Source organism: Camponotus floridanus, unplaced genomic scaffold, assembly GCF_003227725.1.
Source record: "Camponotus floridanus strain SB8 unplaced genomic scaffold, Cflo_v7.5 scaffold76, whole genome shotgun sequence".
NCBI lineage: Eukaryota > Metazoa > Arthropoda > Insecta > Hymenoptera > Formicidae > Camponotus > Camponotus floridanus.
Genome location: NW_020229845.1, coordinates 799767 through 815793, shown reverse-complemented (window position 1 = coordinate 815793; position 16027 = coordinate 799767). Strand labels below are relative to the sequence as shown.

The 16027-nt window shown below is 38.0% G+C and overlaps 1 protein-coding gene across 1 annotated transcript in view; it reads right to left on the bottom strand.

Moving 5' to 3' along the window:
* LOC105249280 (cone-rod homeobox protein) overlaps window positions 1-7399 on the bottom strand; it is a 39664-nt gene extending 32265 nt beyond the window's left edge. Inside the window, exon 1 of the mRNA XM_011254607.3 lies at window positions 6190-7399. The gene's annotated coding sequence lies outside the window, so the exon portion shown is untranslated. The remainder of the gene's footprint in view (window positions 1-6189) is intronic.
* Window positions 7400-16027: the final 8628 nt, after the last annotated feature.

Below are 16027 nucleotides of genomic sequence, written 5' to 3'. Positions count from 1 at the left end.
ACATTACTCTCTATAATTATCAAAAACTTATGAAATATATTTATAATCTATTGTCATTTGAAATTTTCAGTGAATACACCGGGTCCAGAGAAATGGCGGATTGAAGCGGCAGGGATTCAACGCGGGTCAGGCGGCGGAATGCCGGATTGGACGGTAAGTGAAAATTGCGGCCACTTTGATCCTCGCGAACGAGTCCCCTGTTTTACGAATTTTTTTTTCCGTCCCCGCGCGTGTGCGCGCACACGGCTTAATGCGATTTGCAAATTCGCGGCTCGGCCGGACCGGGCCGCCGCTGCCCAGCCGAATGAATAAATGATACGCGCCGATTCGGCCTATTGCGGCATTATCCGTCGTCGAATTCGCTCCTGACGCGGCGCAATTATTCATGCTCGCGTGGCGCCACAGCGATTAAAGGTCAATTTCGATCCCGACGTTTCTGCGCGCGCGCGCACGCGAAAGACCCTCGTCCTCTCCGCGCGCGAACATTCCTCCCATTAAGTCGTCGGATTCGAAACGCGACGACGACGACCGTCAATGTGCGACTCACGGCTGTATAAATTAGATCTTTCTTCGTCCTTTCCGCTCGCGCTTTACACGTCGTGTTGATGACAATCGCTTGATTCATCGCCCGAGATTGCGATTAATCGCGATTCAATTGCGCGATCGAATATCTTGGGCAGAAGTGTTCTCAATGAATTTAATTGTAGCGTGTATTATGCGTCATGTATTGAGTATTAATTGTACATGATGATCAGTTATTATAAAGAGGATAAGGACAAAGAAAATGTGATAATATTATTAGCAAAAATGTGCCTTAAAATTTAAAAAGGATTGCCAGATAATGAGTAAAAATTTATTTAACTTTAGATATAAAAAGTAACAATTGCTCTTTTTACTAACGAGATTCGATAAATTTATTAGTTTATATTGTCATATATTAAAAACCTCAAATTTAATTAAAAATCTACAAGAGCTATAACACACAGAAATATAAAAAATACATATATTTACAATTGATTTCATTTTTATAATGATTTTTCTCGAATAACTGATTGACAAAGATATAATACAAAAAATGAAAAGAAGCATCGAAAACAAATATATAAAAAATGAGGATCTTTTTATCGTGCGGTATATCTTCATATGAAAAAAAATTGATTAAATTTTCGTGTTAAGAAGAATTATAATTCCAAGAAAGAGAGAGAGAGAGAGAGAGAGGGTGACAATTATTTTTTCTCGTATCGCAGCGGAAATAGAGACAATCAATTAAGTTAAATTGACATTGATATCGAAAGGTGAATCACGCATACGGAGAATGCACGACCCGGTCGGCTGGCCTCGCGAGCGTCCTCCTCATCCTCCGGTTATGGTAGGCATATATACGCGCGTCTAGAGGAAGTCACCGCACCGTGTACGGCGTAGAATAAACGGTCAGTGACGCGCGGTAATGGCCGACATCCTAATCCTGGCCCCCTACAGCTTAATGCCATACACTCCGCAATGATAATGCTGCGTGTGCTTTTTGTCATTACCAGTGCCAGAGCCATGGCTATCCCGTAATGAGCGCCGCGACTACGTGGCTCCTTGGATAGCGCGCTGAAACTGCGTGCAAGATGATGTTCGCGCGTCGGGAGATCTTAAAGTTTTATTTCCGTGCGATTATATTTGATCGAATAAAATTCGTGATAAGATTTTACGTACATTTTTAAAAATTATCCTTGCGAAATTAAATATCTATTAGGGGTATATACGTTTATCTCTCCCAGAAATGCATTTTAGGTTTTATATTTTTTCAATTGTCTCTCGTTCTCGACAATTTTGCAGATAAACATCCTTAATTAAAATATCGTATTACTTATCGCATCTTTCCAATTATTATCATCACTGTAATAGAACGCTTCGAGCATTAAAATTCGGTTCTAAAATTAGAATCTGAGGGAGTTCGGGATGATTTGTCAGATTCGCCGAAATCGAAGATAAAAATCTCTGTTTACGGAGCTTATTAATGCCTATCAGAACCAGAGGAGAGTCATCATAATCGTTGATCGGTCGCTTAAAAATACCGGGTCGAGAAAAAATGTGCGGGTAGCAAGCGAGCGGTTATAATACACATTTTGTCATCGTAAGAAGTGACGTCACGGATGACCCTCTGACTCTCTCACCCTCTCTTTCCTGCCTGGACGCGAGAGTCTGCGGGGGATAGAGAGCGAGATGATGAAGGGGAAAAGAGACAGAAGGATAGAAAGAGCGAGAACGCGAGGAACGAGGAGAGCGTACCCGCAGCTGCCGCCCTGACTGCCAACACAATAATATCTAATTAATTTATTAATGAGGTTAAGTTGGCAGGATTGGACGGCAGACAGCGCGAGCCGACGCTCTTGGAGCAGTTTAGCGTCAACGTCTTCTGCCGCTTCTCGTTGGCGGAATGAATTAAGCTTAATCAGAGCGAAAGTGTGGGGCGCGTGTGCGAGCATCCTCGCAGGGCCTCACGGCCCTTCTCCCTTCTCACATTCTGGGCTGACAATTCTCTATATCGGACGTTAGGGCTGCGCGCATCTCGAGTCGATGTGTCGCAAAAGCAGCAGCTAATCTTAACATAATACTCAAGTTCATCATCCACAATAATAATGTTCATTTTTTAAATGTCACAATTTTAACATTTGATAGAATGCATCGAGTCCACGACTTGTAAGATGTTTTAAATACAATCGTGTATCTGCTGGTGGGTCTTCGTGTTAAAAAAAATTATAGACTCGATCTGCTCTCTAACTTATCCGCGTTTTTTTCATCAACTCTGAGAAATGATATTGTAAAACGCACCGGCAGCAATCGTTCGACGTAAAGTTTCTACCGGAGCTTCCTCAACGGCAAGTCCGTAGACAGTTGGCTGCGCGGTCCCCGGAGGGATTCGCAGCTGCTTCTGCGACGAAAACAAGCTCGGACAGCCGCCCTTATACCCATCATCATCGTCGGCCTCTTTTTCTTCGTCCATCCTCACCGGCCGTCCCAGTCTCTTTATCCCCGGTCTCTCCCCTTCCCTCCCTCACGGTTTGCGAAACCGCCTCGTCTCCCATCATCCCCGCTCGGTGACAGTCCCACGCAGTTATTACGTGACCATAAAGAGCAACCGCTTTCCCGAGGACGATATCGTATTGCGCTTGTCGCGTCAAATTCCGGGATCGCGCTTGATTCCGGAAGTAACGCGAAGAGGGAGAATCCGGGACACATGTCGGATAACGGAGGAATGAAACTCGCCGATAAAATCAAGAAGAGAACCGGAATGCCGTTCGGCTGAATGAAAGTTGATATTTCGTTTAGATGGATTTAAAGGGTTACAAATGACGTAAGCCCCAGTTTTTTCTTACATTTTAAGACATTATATTTATTATTATTTCACGCGTAAATACAGTATAAATATGACAATTTAACTTATATGATTTATATCACTTTGCCGCTGAATTTTTCACTTAACGAACATTGGGTGGAAAATGATATAGTGATTGACTAGATAAGAGATATCTTTAAGTAATTACATTTTTTCGCTGATTAGATAAGATACACCTTTAGATAATTATTATATATTTATTCGCCGAGTAAAGTATTATTATTAAAAAAATTTTGTTTAATTTTAAATTGGAAGAAAATCGAAGATATCATTCAAAGAATATTAATAAGTGAAACGTATTCTATATATTAAGTAAAAATTGCTAAAACATAATGGATATACAATGTTAAAATACAATAATTAATAATTGACATAGATTGTGATTAATTTCATAACTACATGTTATATTCATTTTCATATAACTGCCATATTAATTATCATATAATTCGAGCAATCGATTAAATGTGATGTCGTTATCGGTTTGCATGGTAGCGTGGATGGATAGCACACTTAGAATAGACGGTCACCCGAACGCGTCGCAAATTCTAATCCTATTATTGCAAAGTCAAGTTTGAACCTAAAACGGAATTATCGGTTACCCAGGTCTAATGCCATAATAGTCATGTATCGTTGGATTATATAACATGATCGTTGACAAGAATTTCCACCACGACAATATATTATTTAAATATCTAACACACATAATATTCAATACAGATTATGGGATTTTGTAGATAATATTATTGTCGTCAAATAAATAAAAGTGATATCGGTAGATGTTATGACAATTGAAATTCTTTCAACAAAATGATGCCGCCAATATGTTTTAATTCAGCCAAAAACTAGATTAACTTTGTTGCCAAATATCAAAATAATCTGTTTAACGTTGCATTTTATTTATACTTGCATATCTTTTAAATAATTTTCACCGTTTTTTTAATAAACTCTTAAGAAAAACTTGTAAGCTCCCTTTAAAACAATATTGCAATCAAAAATAGTAGATATATCTTTTTCTTCATTTATAAAATAAATCAATAAAAACTTATTATTATTACTGATACTTTTATTTTCCACATATAATATTTTCTATTACATATTTCTCATTTTCAATATATAATTTCTTTATACTGGCCCAATGTGTTGGCGCATATAAGTTAATTGCATTGCGAATTATTTATGGAAAATAGAACAGGACCCAAATCGCACCAATTTTCTACTCAAAGCTTTATTACTACAGTTATTATTACGTCATGTACTAGTTCGCATACGACAGTTAGTAGTTAATTTTAAAATAATTTGTGACGATAATCGAAAATCATTTTTAATATATTTCCTCATCCCTCCATGTAACAATCGTTGAATGTAATGTGGATCCTCTGCATATAGATTTGAGATAATAATAATAAAATTTTTTATTGAAAATAAATCTCATTATACAATTAAAAGGTTATCACAAAATATAATATGTAAATTAACGATATGAAAAATACATCAACAACGAAAGATAATTTTTAAGTAAAACAAGGAGAATAAAAAATCTTTCGATATCATTTATTTCCATTATTTAACGTGACGAGTGCATAAATGCATTTTATGATACTCATTATATTCATCCGCTCTACCCTAGTATACCACTTAAGTGTGACAGCATAATTCCGATCGAGTTTGAAATAGTGATCAAATTTAAGCTACGAGCGTATATCAAATTAATAATTTCTCAGCGCGATTACATCATAAGACATTAGTAAATATCATAAAATATAATAACGAGCATATGTGATGTTGCATTAAAATAAATGATGTGTGTTTAATATTGAAATATTTAATTAAATTCAATTATTTATTTAAAATAATTATTTATTATTTGAATAAATGAATGAATTATATATATTTGTATTTTTTTCTTTCTAGATTAAAATTCTTTTTCACAGTTTTAATAGATTTTTCAATATGTCTCTGTACATTTCTCATTGTTACATTTATTGAATGACATTTATTAAAAATTTTACCGATGTATCTCTGGACGGGAGTTAAAATATGTATATTGCTTCAAAAGCCGGACGTCCGAAATGTATTAGTTACAGATAAAATAGTGCTCTTGCTTGTAATCATACTATAATTATTCAATTGTTTCAATCTCTTCGTTATCTGTCACGCTGACAGCACGCTGATAGCACTCGTGTTTCATTTATTTATTTAAAGTATTCATTATTTATTCAAAGAGCTGAGAAGTTAAACAATGCATATTTGGTATATACAAATAAAATATATATAAAGGGTATGAACTCTTATATCAAACAAATGTTCGTTATATTATTTTATCATAAAAAATTATTAAATTGAAAGAATATTAAATTATAACATTTTTATTTGTCATAAAATCATAGCTGAACTCCCTGTTTATAGCAGAATTTTTGGACAAAAAGCTGCAAATTGTTATTGTAAGAATAATTATTGATCCCACATTAGCCATCGATAGAAAAAGTAGATATTGCCTACCGATTTAATTATAATTATTAAGTCAAAATATCTGTTTCATTATAACGTAGTAATACATTAATAATAAATTAATAATAAATTGATAATAAATTAATCATAAATTAACATTATATATAAAGATAATTAATTGGCAATAAATTAATAATAATATTAATTATTTATGTATATATATAATTTCTTTTATCGACTTTGTGTATTTGTCCCAATGTGTTTTGCGTATCGAAAGATGAGCTTGGTTGAAAAATCGAGGTACATATTTAGGAAAAAAAACACATCTGCAATTAAAACAAGCATGATCAGCTTACCTTGACCAGGGGCGGACTGTGCGCAGGGGGATGATAATGTCCCGGCGATGGGCTCGCGGGCGGCCCCGCGCCCCCCGGCGAGATGGTACCGCCTCCGGGGGTGAGAATCCTGGACTCGTGGCTGAACAACACCTTCCCGATCTCCTCCGCACTGCCGCGGACTCCTTCTCTTCGGGAATAACCGATCGACGGACGTTCCTGGGGGCTCTTGCTCGATCTCCGATCGATGATGTCGATCCTGCCACACTTCCCGCCACACTTTCTCGACCTCGTAAACCGTTGCTTCTAACTTTGTCCTCAACTCCGCATGCGTGTTGCCGAAATGTCGTTCCGGTTCTTCAAATTCGACTTGCAGACTATCACGTTAATCCGATGGAGCTCGAGCGTGTCGTGGAATTTAGCGATTCCGCGCGATCAATAATCGGCTTTCAATAACGAGAAGAGCGAGTTTAGCATAATCTTGTCAATCCAAAGCGATTGCATGCGCGTGTCATGAAATACACAAGGACTATTGACGTCGATGAATTCTGAAGCTCAAAATGAAGCGATCCGTCGCGTGCAAAGTACGCTGATCTTTTCGGAGTAACAGTCAAGAATTTCCGTTTTATGTCAATCGACAATCACACGCGAATTGGAATTTAACATCCAACTAAATTAGAGATCACGCTGCTCCAACTGATCGCTGTCAACCAGTTGACAGAGAAAACTGTCGCGCGACGGATGTTCAAACAATCGCACGAATTTCAAATGCAATGTTAGAGGTGCGATAATAATCAGACACTTAGGATACGTTCTTTCTTCGAGTAGCACTTTCGCATCAAAGAGAAACAGTGAAATTTCTCAATGAGTTTGACATCATATGACGTGCCAGGACCAGTCCTCCGATCGATTCCTACGGTTAATACAAAGGCTTGAATTCCCAAGAAATCCTCCTCGGAACGTCAGCGGTTCGTCCACGCGGTTGAAGCTCGAGTCCAAACTCAAATTCCGAAAGTCGAAACGTCAAATAGAACAAGCGGCTTCACACATGATCTTGACGTTTCTCGTGCGAGGCGAGCACAGCGGTCTGCGGGCCGGGGACTCCTCTCTCTTTTCTCCTCTCTATCTCCTCTTTTATCTATCCGTCTATTTCTGTCTACTCCGAATATACGGACACGCGAGCCGACAGGGCCTCCAAACCGATAGTGTGTCGCGTACGACGACGTGTCGCGGCCGCGGCGGAATCGCGGACGGTGGCCGTCGTTCCGTCGCGACGGGAAGCGTGCTCGGCGATAGGCGGAACCGCGCGTGCGTAATGCGTGTAGCGAGGCGTGGCCTACGTCCTCTACCCTTCTCTCTCGCGTGTACGTTTTCCGCTTCCTCTCCTTCTCCCCGCGTACGCGCCCCGCGGCTAGCTCGCTCTCTCCCCGACGACGATCTATCCGCGCACGGCGACGCGGGGGTGCTCCGCCACGTGGTTTTATTGGCCAAATAACGCGTACGACAAACATCCCCTGCTTTCCTTCCGCTGGCCCCGCATCGCGCGCGCGAGCGGAATCCCCTGTCTCTCCCGGTGTGTCGTAACAACTCGCCCTTCCCCCCTTCCTCGCGTCCTTTCGCGGCCGCACGTAGGCACTTTGCACCAGGGGAGAGAGAGAGAGAGAGAGACGATAGTCGTCATGGTGTAAATCGCGTTTACCCCTTTCCTCCCCTTCTCTTCTCGTCCTCCGCGCATCCGCGAGTCCTTCGCGAGCATCGCCGTCCCCTCGACGGCGTCCTTTAACACGCCGCGAAATCAAAATGCAAGGAGCACGGATTTTAGGCTCGGGACGACTCCTTTTGCGCCCGCAAACTCCGCCACGTGAAACTTAACGTTACAGATAAAGTAAGAGCGATAGATTTATTTTTATTTTCGAATTTTACCATCAAATTTTTATTTTCAGATTTTTTCAAGAGGAAAAATATAATTTTTGAAATATCGCGGAAATTTTATTTTATATACCATTAGATATGATATTAGAATATTGATAAAAATTTTTTAGGAAATATCGCGTGATTAATAGCTTATAAATCTAACCGGCCAATGTCTGATTATTATATGATTTATTTTATGTAGACGATGCACATAGAGTGATGTAATTTCAGTTTGTTTATACAGCTAGCTTGCCAGTTTGATATGCTGCTCATGTTCTTCTTTTTCGCCTTTTCATTAGTTTCGATATCAGCGCGCGTTATTGTATTTTTTTTTACTGACAGCTCGCTTTTCCAGAGCTTTCAGAGGATTCGATAATTTATGAAGATTGTCACTTAGTGGCAAATCGCTGCAAGCACCGATAATAATTATCGGCTTTCTGATGTTATTTACATTTTTCGAATGAATACCATTGTCTTTTTTCGAGCTAAAAAAGTATCTAAAAAGTAGTTCGCTTTTTTTATTCCTTCTCGATCCGAAACATTTCATTTCACGTATGCGGTACATAATTTTAAGTTTACAGTTTGGAAGAATGATATTATATAATTAATTAGTTCAGTAGTTAAAGCTTAAAGATTACAAGAATGACTGCTTAAAAACTGATTTAACGCTAATGGAGAATTATGATAAATTTTTCCATCATAAGTAGCAGAACAATCTTTTTCTAAAAAAATATATAATATATAATATATAATAATAAAAAATTATTATATATATAAATTATTATATATATAAAATATATAATAATATAATAATAAATAATATACATATTTCGTTATGTTCAATATATTTTAATTTTTTAATCGCAGACGAATATAAATCATTTTAGAGTTAAGATCATTTCATATTTTATTATCTTTATATTTTTTCTAGAAAAAGATCGTTTCTCTATCTGTGAAGGAGAAATTTATCGTAATTTTCCATTAAGGTTAAATCTGTTTTTAAGCAGCCGTGCCCGTAATCTTTAAGCTTTAACTAATATAATTAATACAAATAAATAAATACACACATATATATATATATATATATATATATATATATATATATATATAATATTTATAAATAATTGATATAAATATAATTTATTAGTCAAGTTTTTCAACGCTAATTTCAAATTATTATTATATATTTTGTCATTGTCACATTATATAATGGCAGTGATAAAACAGTATTCACTATTCGGTGAAAAATAACGATACCTGTGTAGATATACTATAGATTTCCTCTAAATTGTTATTAATATCACATAACTATATTTGATCCGCGCTCTATTTGGTCTCCAAGAATGATCGAGTTTTAGCCACGAGAGCAACAGAAGATGAAAGTACGAGTGAGAAGAAGGGAAAACGGGGATTCTGAAAAAGCGAAGGGGAGAGAGAGAAACTGAGAGAGAGAAAAAGAGAGAGACAAAACGAGAGGACGAGTTAGGAGTGTAATCGCGTTACGTGGTGACTGGATTACACCGCGCCACGTTTGCGAACTGCATACCGCGAACACACACGTACAACCCCCAGTATTATAAGTAACCATCCCGGGACATCATCTGAAGGTGCCCAGTCGATTTAATATAGGAAAAAAGAGGGAATACTAAAAATATCCTCTCGGTTAACATTTCTCGTTTATCGCGGCTAGACAGCCGCATTTTTTCACCCGACTATGAAGAGACTATCGCGCGTTTCCGCACGAAACGCATTAAGCGAGTTTCCGTCGTTTCACGCGGCTGGAACCGTGGCTAGAAACTCTGCGGAGAAGGGAATGATGCGACTTGTAAAAGGGAAAAAGGGAAAAACCGGTGACGGGTAAAAAAAAAATTCATGTTATTCGTTTAGGTGAGAAATAAATTCTATTCTCGCGAATTTTTTTACACAGAGAGAGCACCGCTTCTATATTCCGTTAAATTTTCACTATGGTACCTTTTGACGAATTTGACAGTCAATTTTTCTTCCAAAATGTCGTAATATTACGCGCGAATTTTAGACTTGAAGATAGAATTATTGAAACAATAAGTAGTTTTCAATGTAATTCCGTCGTTCAGATAGAGGTACAAATAAATAAAGACGAATAATGCATACGACAAATTTATTTAAAAGTAAACGAATTGGAGATGTTTTTTTCTGGAAAAATTCTCTTCGCAGATCTGTCGCAAAATCTTTTAAAATGAATGAATGAATATTAATGAATAAATTTTCGTATTCTTCTTAACTAAGTTTTTTGTTTGCAATTACACACATTATTTAAATAGTCCACGTAACAGTCTGAAAAGCACGCCGAGTGATTCGGTAAATTGATTTTTTGCTCTCCTATCTTTTCTCTTTGCAACCTTATTTAGTATCCAGGATGCTTAACACCCTGCGAAGCAACGCTTTCTCCCATTCCCATTTTGTTTGCAAGGACGACGGTGTTTCTCGTTCGCGGTTAGACGAGCTGCTGCGCGTCTCGAATTCCGGCGACGTTGGCGAACGGGCGGTGCGGAGGTTCGTTTAATAAAATAACTTTGTTACCAGCCCGTGCTAGAGAAGGGAGAAGGAGATGGGTGGCGGTAGCCGGGATGACGAAATGGGAGAGGGCGCGAGAGGATCCGAGACAGAAGAGCAACGCTGCGAAACGCTGGGGAGGGTGTGACGAGCACTGTCGTAGCGGGGGAGCGGGCTGCGTGCCGTCGAGATAGCGAGACGGGGGGGTTGGGAAGAGGGGGAAGCGGGGAGAGACACGGCGGGGGTACTAATACATAAAGTAGCTTAAAGTAGAAAATTGTGGAAGCGTCGTGATGCCTGGTGATTGCGTTACCTCCGAGGCTTTGATTTAAAATGCAACGGGGGGAACTGACGCCGAGGGAGGGAGGAAAGGAGCGAGGGGGATGGGAGGTGTCCGGGGGTAGGCGGGGGTAGTTCGGAGAAAACGCCGGGCCGCGGGGGTTGTTCGGGAGCGAGGGTGTGGACGGACGGATCTCCTGCCTGGGAGCCATGTTCCTCCTGCGAGGAACGGAGGGGGACAGCGTAAGGGGATGGCGGAGGCGGAAGAGGATGAGAACGAAGAAGAGTAGAAGGTGGTAGCGTCGGCGACGGTGATGGTAGTGGTGCCCACCGACGCTGTAAAAGCTGCCGCATCCACAAGGAGGGTTCTCGAGGAGCGAAGGAGGGAAGGAGGGGACCAGCGACGGGGATGAAATTCTTTCGCGGACGATTCTGCAACGTGCCGCATTGAGACTTTGGTTCCTCCGACGTCTACTTTGTCGTTGCTCTTTCCATTCTTCCTGCGACGATGCCGATGGCTCGTTCCTTTCAGCAACGGAGGCGCAATAATCCATTATTAGGTCAACCCTCCCGCTCGGTTCTGCCAATCGCGATCTCTTTTACCCCGCGATTTCGTCGCTGCATCGCAAAGCCGAGGATCCTTGCTTGCGTAAACTCGATTTTCGCTAAAAGATCTGTGCTCAATTGCTTTATCATCTCTCTGGGATGTAGACTCTGGGACGTGACTTTAGAGCGACGTAGTTTTAAAAAAATTTTATTTTAACTGTCAAAATATCGGGAACGTACTTTGAATAGCGTATAATTTTTTAAGAAAATAATTTTTTAAGAAAAAAATATCAAATTACTCATCTTTTAATTGATAAATTCAAAAAGTTTTTAAAACGAATTGAAAATTTTAAAACAATTTTCAGTGTGATGCATTCTTGTTCTGGACACAAACTTTTGTCTAACAATTTAATTAACAAATTTATACACTAGTGATTTATTGCGATATCCGCGTATACAAAATATTGAATTTTAAATTTTGTAAGCTTTGTGATAGTCGCGTTTGAGTGCTTTGATAAATTTGTGTGACCTGAGAATGTATCCAATAATTTAATAAGCCTCTGAAGCTCGTGAACTCGTGCGGTTCAGGTTACTCGATAAGTCCAGATTACCTGTTAATCCTTTCGAACAAATTGGATTACAACGAACGCTTTTATCAAGAAAACGAACAGAAAAATAATGTAGGATGTTACGACTTCGCCGAGGCGACGAGATTGTTTTAAAGTAACTGATTATGTATTTGAGATTTCCGCGAAGTTGGTTTGAACTTTGACGCGTTCAAAACACATTAAAGAAAAGTCAGTATTAGAACGGCTCGTCAAGTTGGACGGTGTTTTTTTAATAAATTGGACCCTTGAAATACGATTAGGTGTAAACACCCTATTTTAAGGGAGGAAGAGCACAGGAGGGGTCGCCTCGTAACGCGGCAGAAGCTCTCGTGAGTGACGGCAGATAGACAGCTAGAGACTTCAGAGTTTCCCGGATGATGTTACGAGGGTGAACTTGGGGGTGACAGATGATTTAGCGCAGTATTTCTCGTGTCAATGTACCAACAACCGTGGAGAGAGTTGCTCGATCGAAGTGTGTCGTACGAATGTCCTCATTTTTCCTCTCTCTCTATTCCGTCCTAGATATAATCTATCATAATCAGATATAAAAGTAATATAAAAAAAATAAATAAAATAATTGAATCATAATTGATTGATATCTTTTCATGTAGCGTGTTGTAACAGAATTATACATGTATAAATATTCTTAAAAATGATAGATAAGATAAAATCTTTCAGATATGTATCTATAATATGTGTACACGTACGTTTGAAAAATTATTTATATATTAATTCATTTTTAGCCTAATTCATTATATATCTTGTCTTTTTTAATGAATATATCATTTTTTAATTTTTATCATAATCATGCTCCATTTATAATTGTCATATATTTTTTTTTTGATATTATACAAAATTAAATATAAAGTTGTATTTATATAAAATTGTAAAAACAGAAAAAGAATCAGATCTGAAGGAATTAATGTTTATATGAAGCTAATATTATATTTTTAAAATTTTTAATTTTTTTTTTTTTAATTTTTAAACTTTATAATACATTATTCGAAATATAAGTGCTATTAATAATACGAAAAAATTAAGGAGTGGTCAAAAATATTATAACGTAAAGATCACATAGAGATATACTGACAAGATTCTAATATTCAATTCTTATCGCGTCATATGAAACCTTATGCGCGAAATCCAGAACGAGAAATCACCCGACCGACAGATGGACGATCGGTGTCGAATTTGATGAATCTAGTTTGTTAAACCGCAAGCCGGATTCGTCGATTCGCCGAAGCGGGGGTGGCTCGCGTGGAGTGTGATGAGGGTAAGAAAAATGACCGGTCGAGAAAAAGAGATCCCTTACCGGCGGAATTCGAATGTCAATCCATATCCCCTTTTTCCTCGGATCCCTTTATCCTCGGGGACTTGGTCATAGGCGGGAGAATGAGTGTAAGAAACGGAAAAGAAAAGTGGCGTCTGATCTCGGGGAGGATGTAACGCGCGCAAGGAGTAGCGAGATCGTGGAAGGATGAAGAGCGAATATATGTATATATCGGAAAAGCAGGCAGATGTCATCGATACTGACTTTAAGTTCCTTTATTAAATTTGATTCGATATTATTTATTATTTATTGTTAAAATATATGAAATAAAAAATTCAGAATATATTAATAAAATAATAATTTCACACATACACACATATATAAAATAATTAATTTGAATAAGATTAATAAGATTAATATTAGTTATTTATTAAGATTTATATTAATATTTAATAATATTAATTATTTATTAATTATTGGAAGCTTAATTCGCCAAACTTTATTCAACTTTATTTAAATTTTTTTTCTCATGTTAAAATCAATTAAAATCTTTAATCAACAATACATTACTATCGCCGAGATAAATATTTTGCAAATCTTATTTTAAGCTGAAGCGATCTTGAATCAGATCTAAATGGAGATTCTCAAAGTCCGCCAAGCGCGTCTAATTCGCTCTGATGTCGAAACACAATGTCGGGTAGAGTAATTGATATCGTTGGATTGTGTGGGACGAGTTCGCTTTCGATCTTCGGAAGATACGAAGGAAACCGCGCACAGCTTCGATGCATTCGCGTTAATCTCGATAACCCGATCTGTCGGATGTCTTTCTTTTTTGCTTGTTGTCTATCGGGGATTGTTCGAGACTCAATTTCCGCCGAAATAGCGAGTACGCTTCGCCTCGCCTCGATTCGATCCGTCAATATATCTGTGTATTTCTTTCTTTTTCGCCACAATAAATTTATTGCGCACAGATCCTTCAATTAATCTTTATGTGGGGTGTGTAGAAAATAGAACAATCTTGTATTAATATGTCGGAGATCTATATTTTATATAAAAACCGAATAAAAATAATGAGATTTTTCATAGAAATCCTATTAGTGATCTTAATCTAAATCTCGCATAATTAAAGGTATTGGCTTAAACATTCTAAATGTATAATTTGTAATTGTTATATTTTATGATACATTTTTCTTGGTTATTTATTATTTTTATTTCTTATTTTTTAACGATATACATCGAAAATATAATTTCGAGAAGGTGAGGGCTCTTCTATCGCCGATCCACGAGCACTTTTTACCCCTGCCTGTCTCATAGGCGATGCAGACCGCTCGCGAAATTCTTTGAAAAACTACTTTGTAAAATTGGGGACGCGCAGTACGAGAAGGGAGGCGGCCGAATGAATAATAAATACGGTTATCGTTTAGTTGATATTTTGAAGAGGGAGCGCGGACGCGAAACTTCCCCCTCCTCGTCGAAGGATCGGAGCGAGAAAGAGATCAAAGCCGATCACGGAGATGAAGGCCAGGGGTGAGATTCTCTCTCGCTCCGTTTCTATTCTCCAATTGCTCGAGATAGCCCAACCACGAATCACATCGCATCGATAGCACAACAGAACGCGATCAATCAATTGTCGATAAATAGACATTGAATTTATTCCGAGCGCTAAAGCTTCGATAAACCATATAATCGTATTGAAAGCGAAGAAAATATTGCGGAAAAATAATATAGGATGAATCGCGGAAAAAAATGATAGAACGAAGAACAATTAAAGAATTTCGACGATATGTAAAATGCCTCATGCATCATTAAAAATGCCTGAAATTAATCGAATAAATTGAAAAAGATACATAAAAAACTGCTAAACATCTCCTCATTGGTTTTACTTTAATATAAAATCGAAACGATTGTATATTTTATCTTCATCAGCTGTATATTTATTCAACTTTTATTATTATTAAATCTTTGATAATTAAAAATTGCGATCAACAAAAAATCAAACAGAAAAGTATTTCGGTCTCGGATATCGAAAAAAGCTTCTGAAAAGTACACAGTATTTTAAGTATTTTTTCAAAAAAAACTCCAAGGGATTTCCCTATAAAGTTTGATTGATTCACGGGCCTCGGGGCCTCACGACGAGCACCAGGCCTTCGATAACTGTGTGGATAGTTTCGTTCTCTCGGTGTAGTGTGACGATGGCTGGGCGATGGAGCGGCTAATAACGATAACGATGCCAGAAACGATAATAGAGTTGGGGGTTTCCGCGGTTTCCACGGTTCTCCCAGGACGCTGATTGCTGAAACGGCGGTCGGTTTCGCCGTCGGGGTGCTCAGCGCGACGGCGATGCCGTTTTACCCCGACAATCGTTGCTGCGCGTCGAGACGCGCAACCCCCATGCATTAATTTAAATGCATACTATATGTACTTTATTATTATTACATCAATTTTGTCTCTCAATTTTTATTTTATGCAGAATTATTTATATAAAAATAATACATCTCTTTCTTTCTCCTTTCTTTTCTATAACTCTTAACTTAAAGCGATCCAGATTCATGAAGAGAGAACCCGAATAATAATTTTTTTTTTCAATAGTACAAATTAAAAAATTTTTGGTAATCGTTTTAAATTTACATTCGCAAATAATTATCAATAATTACAAGTAACGAAAATATTGCGAGAATGAATAAAAATAATCATGAAAAATGTAAATGTT